Raw genomic sequence first — 6550 nt, forward strand, 5'->3', positions numbered from 1 at the left:
TTAACACCCAAATAAACAAATGCCTCTTTAACCTCTAACCTCGTTTCTCCAAAATTAAAATCAACCTCAGAATCAACCTCCTCTTTGCTCCTAAGTACTAATACTACTGACTTCTTAGTATTAACCACTAAATTTTTAATCTTTTATTGCATCTAATTCCTTCTGAAGATTTTCTCTACTATCAGCCATGTAGATTTTCTCCTATATGTTAACAACGGACAACTTGCATAATTTACAAACCTTGCCCCTGTGCTGTTTTTTTTCAACCCTGGAGGCATATCTATTTGATCTTTGAACTATTTTGGACAAATAGCCATCTCAAAGTTTTGCTCAGATACGTTTGGGGGAAAGAGGGCGTGGGGGTTAGCTTAGTTAAAAGGAAAAAATCGCATAGAAGAGAAAACGAGGGTAATAAAAGGGCACTAGAACTTCTGATTTCCAAACGAATGAGCCGCCTCCTAAGTTTATACAACCAACCCTTTCATATGAAGTGTCTCCGGGAAAGAATTAATGACATATAATACTGAAACTCTATTCTATAAGCAACACTATAGCGTTGCCTCTGATAACTATTTTCTTCAATGTCCCTTGCAAGTTTCAACATAATGTCCCTAGCCATTCCCGAGATATTATACCTCTGCCATTCCGACAACATAGATGTACATAGCGTGTGTTAATTTTGTTATTATCTCTCTCAAATCGTCCTGAAATTTTCAGCCAAAGCAATATGAAGGGGGCGTAGTGATGGCTTTCAAAGGAGGACGAAGGCTCTTGGTAATACCCTGTTGAAAGAACACGCTTGGACCTTCACCTCCAGGGTGGGGACTCACTCCTCTGCCTTCTATAAACCTATCGCCATTTACGCTTTTGTTGAAAAATTTTAACAAAGACTTGTTAGTTTTACTAAAATTTTAGTGTGTGAGTGCTTGTGTGGTTCAAGTGCATGTGACATACACATGATAAAACAATTTCCCCTTTTCTTTTGAATGAGCAACATTGAAACTCAACACGAACATAAATTATTCCGTATATGAAGAAGTTGGCCCCGGTCTCAACACCTTGCTCTTCACGCTAAAGTTTTCAGCGCCTTTAGAAATTGGGACGAACAGTTAAACTTTAGGCAAACAGCAAGGTCTTTAGGACGGGGCACCCCTTCATATAAGGAATAATTTCTGTTTGTTTTGAGTGTTGATGCTTCTTGCTGTTAGTTGAAAAAACTTGTGTTTTTTCAACTAAAATTCCTCCGTGGAAAGTTCCTCCCATGTAAAATACACCCCTGCCATATAACTCCTCAGGATGATTCCACCCTTGCTGGAAATCCCCCCCCCCTTAAAGATTCCTTGCAGACAATTCAGCCTGAAAAATTCTCATTAGCATACTTTCATTTGAAAAACACTTTAATTTTTTATTGTTTTTCTGATCACTCCGGAAATACCCCCTTCCGTGGAATTTTTTTTTCAGAAATCCAAACCCGCTGAAAATTTACCCCGGACATTGTCCTAGAACATCTTCACATGCAAAATTGAGGAAGTAAGAAAATAACAGAATTTTAAATAAAAGTTCAAATAGGGAAAAAAATCCTTTTAATAGACAGTGATGATGATAACAGTGATAGAAATTCACAAAAATACCAGATATATCTGGTATTTTTGTGAATTTCTATCACTATTATCATCATCACTGTCTATTAAAAGGATTTTATCCCTATTTGAACTTTTATTTATCGTCATGGAAAGGCAGTGTGGTCTCCTAAATTATCTAACAGAATTTTGTATAGGAACTCTGTCAAATCCCCCTCCCTTGAGTGTAACATTTCTCCTGAGAAGTCGATTCCTGGAAATTTTGCTCACTGTGGAAACTTTTCCCCATAGAAACCCACCCTAAGAGCAAAAATCCCCCCCCCCCAAATGCTCTGTGTACTTCCCAATAACAAATACTATACGCAAGTAATGGCAGAGTTTCATAACTTACAGCCCTTTCCCACGGGTTCTGGGGGTTATCTTATTCTTAAAGGCATAGTTATTGGATTTTTCTACTATGCTGAACAAAATGGCTATTTCGAATTTTTGATCAGACGAACTTGGAGAAAAAGGGGGCGTGAGAGGGGTGCTAGTCGCCCTCCAATCTTTTTGATTAGCTAAAAAGAGCACTAGAACTTTTAATTTCTTTTCGAATGCACCGTCTCCCAATCTTCTAGGACCATTAGTTTGATACGATCATCACTGGAAAAAAGAAAAAAATAAATAAACACGCACCCGTGATCTTTCTTCTAGCAAAAGGTGCAAAATTCCCCATTTTAGAGTATAGGAGCTTGAAACTTCTACAGTAGTGTTCTCTGATACGTCAAATGTGATGATGTGAGTTTAATTAAGATTCCTCGACTTTCAGGGGGTATTTCCACCTTTTTTTTAGAATCAGACAAATTTTCTCAGGCTCGTAGCTTTTGATGGGTAACACTAAAGTTAATGAATCTTATATGTGCGAAATCAGCATAATAGGCCGGTTCTTCTAATGTATCTATTGCTGTTAAAGTTATTTCTTTCACACTTTTGGTTACTATTGAGCCGAGTCACTCCTTACTTACAGTTCGTTACCACGTCCTGATTGATAAATCCTGCATGTAACCTGTGGAGAAATTTATATGATTTATAATCATTTTCCAAGGGGCTGTTGGGGGTGCACCATCCTAATAGCCGTAGTTATTGGAATTTCTGATTAGTTAATCATAGTGCCTGGTTCAGAATTTTGGTCAGTGCTGAGGGAAGGAGATATCTTACAAAGACAAGGGGGCTGGTCACCTTCCGATAGATCTTCAGGATCCCCTGAAAGTTTCAAATTAATTCCCTCAACCGTTCCTTGGATATTAATGATACCTTTTATGAAGGTTCAGAATCCCTCTCCAAAGCTGCTGGGGGTTAGTTCATCCCCATAAGTAGTGTGCACGTACGCAATATCAGGGGTTATTTCAGGGGTGATATACTCCATTTACACCATATACAGTGCAGTTTCAACGGTACATGCCTTACCACAGACAGGCATCTAGTAATACAGAAGGGACATGCCTTACAAGACAGGTTTCTGTGTCGACACCCATTTTCTGGGCCAATCATAGAGAGCGGATACGGAGGGTACTAAATATACAGTGCAGTTTCAACGGTACATGCCTTACCATGGGCAGGTATCTAGTACAACAGAAGGGACATGACTTGTCAAACAGGTTTCTATAGGTTTCAATACCCATAATTAAAGACCATGATATAACGTTTCAAAGGTTTATTGGGCTTTCTGTAAAAATACTAGTTTCAGCCGGAGGTCATATAATCGTGTTTTTTGTGTATAAATTAAGGTGCAATTAATAATGATAAAAAGTTGTATCATTTGCATAAAAATAACTCAATTTGCGAAAAAGATATTCCATTGGCATAACTCTGCTCTGAATGTTCTTAATTGGTAATTGAATAATAGGGGTGGAACAGAGCTCGGTAAAATTTTTAATTGTATTGTATGAAGGTGGTAAAAAGGGTTAACTACTTACCAGTTAAGGTAAGCCCGAAGGGGGTGCTAACTCTTATGCAATTTAATATAGATTTGGAATAACATCATTGGTGTCAATATACGGAAACGATTATTTTAATTGTATTGTATGAAAGTAGTAAAAAGGGTTAAACTGCTTACCAGTTAAGCTAAGCCCGAAGGGGTGGTAACTCTAAGGCAATTTATTATAAATTTGGAATAACATCGTTGGCATTAATCTATGGAAATGGTAAACGATGTCAAGATGACCTTGTGACTCGACCTATTTTTACTTCCCAACTGTGTTCTGTATAATACACAAGTACCCCTTGAGCAGTGTTGTCAATATAAAATATGCTTTAACATTGTAGTATACTAAAAAGTTGAAACTAATAAAGATGCAGGCACCAAGATGGCATTGTGACGTGACCTAGTTTTACTTCTCGGGTGTGTTCCGTATAATACACAAGTACCATTTGAGCAGTGTTGTCAATATAAAACATGCATTAGCATTGAAGTATGCTGAAAAGTTGAAACTAATAGTTATAGATGCTAAGAAAAGAATTTTAATATAGAAAATTCAGAACAACCTTTGAAATCCTTAGAAATCAGCTATTGAGATGATTATGAGTATGAACCATCAAGGATCGCAAGCATCAATGACCATAAATACGAAGGACCTCAACCTCCAAGGGTCCCCTATCCCCAACACCCAAGGGGCCCCCTCTCCCCAAATTTTTCGGGCCCTCCCCCCAATATTCATACATTTTTTTGAAGTTTTTTTGAACTTTTTTTTGAACATGATATATTTTTTCTTTCAACTTTTTTTTACATGTCTTCAAATGAGATAAAACATACTTAAAACATAAAAAATTCACATTTAATATTTTCCAAATTCAAAATGAAAATGACATAGATAATTTAGTCGTGACTTTTACTATTGGAAAAATAATGTTTGTAGTAGCACTTTTTTTTGGACTGAATTTTTTTGGACTTAAAAATTATTCAAATTTTTTTACGTATAAACACATAACGTATAAACACATAATTCATATCTTTAAAAAAAGTGAAGATGAAGCATTTTAAGAAAGTGTGTTCACATGATAGTGTTATTGTAGCATCGGATCCTGACAAGGAGAAGTATTTGAACTATGAAACAAGTACAAGTGATAGCACTATCAGAAACGTATTCGTGCGTTGTCATGACAGTAAAGAATTAAATCTCTTTGGAGTACCAAAGAAAATTCCATTGTACAAATGGTGGATATGCGAAAATATCATTTCAAGAGAAGTTAGTACTCAAAGAGAATGCCAACATAAAAATAATAGTTGATGAAGAGGGGTATCTTCTTGCTAGTGCTTCTCGTAACATGCTACCTGTTGATAGAACCTATCGTCATCCTTTAGGTATTAGCATTCAAACAAAAGCAAAGGGGAAAAGAAAGGCCTACTCTCCTACTAATATCATAAATCATATGTTGTCTACGTGCCGGAACTGTTACCTGTATAAAAATAATGTGATAATAGACAGTGAAATTGCCAGAAAAATAAAAAGGGCCTTGGCAGAAAATATTACTAAGGAATATAAAAATGAATCAATGAAAAACAAAGTGCCAACAAACGTTACTACCATTGGTCAAACAGTCAATGAACCAAATAATAGCAAAGATGAAATGCATATTGAACATGTGGATGACCCCCCAGTAAAACTGTGTTCACATGATACTGTTATTGTAGCATTAAGAGTTTAGATATCTTTGGAGTACCCAAGAATTTCCATTATACAAATTCTGGATATGCGAAAGTATCATCTCCAGAGATGATTGCACTCAAAGAGAATGCCAACATAAAAATAACAGTTGATGAAGAGGGGCATCTTCTTGCTAATGGTTATGGTAACGTGCTACCTTATCTTTTATGTATTAGCATTCGAATGAATGCAAAGGGAAAAAGAAAGGCCTACTCTTTTACTAATATCATAAACCATATCTTGTCTACATGCCGGAACTGTTACCTATGTAAAAATAATGTTGTAATAGACAGTGAAGTTGCCGGGAAAATAAAAAGGGCATTGGTAGAAAATATCACTAAGGAATATAAAGATGAATCGATGAAAAACAAAGTGCCAGCAAACGTTACTACCATCATTAATCAAACAGTCAATGAACCAAATAATACCAAAAACGAAACGCATATTGAACCTGTCGGTGACACATCAGTAAAAATTGTGTATGACTCAAAATGAAATAATGATTATTCTACTGATTACGAACTAAGAGAAGACAATAACTACAATATCAAGAGATAACATGGTGAACTATTTTATGGAACAGATTCAAAGTGTCCAAAGTTGTTCATTGATATTGATAATGTATAATAATATATTTTTTTGTATTAATATTCTACAGGACATTATTTCATTAAAAATACATTATGCATTATATTGTTATATGTTCAATATTTTTAGAGTATGCTAGCATAACAAACGTTTAGAATGTCTATTAGAACATCGGAGATGTAAGAAAATGATTTTCATACATCATATGTCGGATAGATAGGTTTACATGGTGAAAATCTAAGTATCAGAATGAATAAATTCTTTATCAACACCTTTTGTCGGATAGGTCAGGATAAAATTGATAAAATATAAGTATCAGAGCGAATAGATTCTTAATCAACATCCTTTACACAGATATGTCGGTTAACATTATCAAACCCTAAGTGTAAGAGTGATGAATTCTGTATCAACATCTATTGTCAGATATGTGGGAGACAAAATCTAAGTATCAGAGTGAATAAATTTTTTCTATCAACATCTTTGGCAGATACATCGGATAAAATCATCGGATAAATACTTCGGACAACATTATCAAAATCTAAGTATCAGAGTGATTAAATGCTATATCAACATCCTTTTCTCGGATACATAGAATTTATGAATTTATTTATTCTGATACTTAGAATTAGTCAATTTTATCCAATGTATCTGACAAAGATGTTGATAAAAAATTTATTCACTCTGAGACTTAGATTTTGT

Source organism: Artemia sp. Qi Xiang Cuo, chromosome 3 (assembly GCF_049724085.1).
Source record: "Artemia sp. Qi Xiang Cuo chromosome 3, ASM4972408v1, whole genome shotgun sequence".
NCBI lineage: Eukaryota > Metazoa > Arthropoda > Branchiopoda > Anostraca > Artemiidae > Artemia > Artemia sp. Qi Xiang Cuo.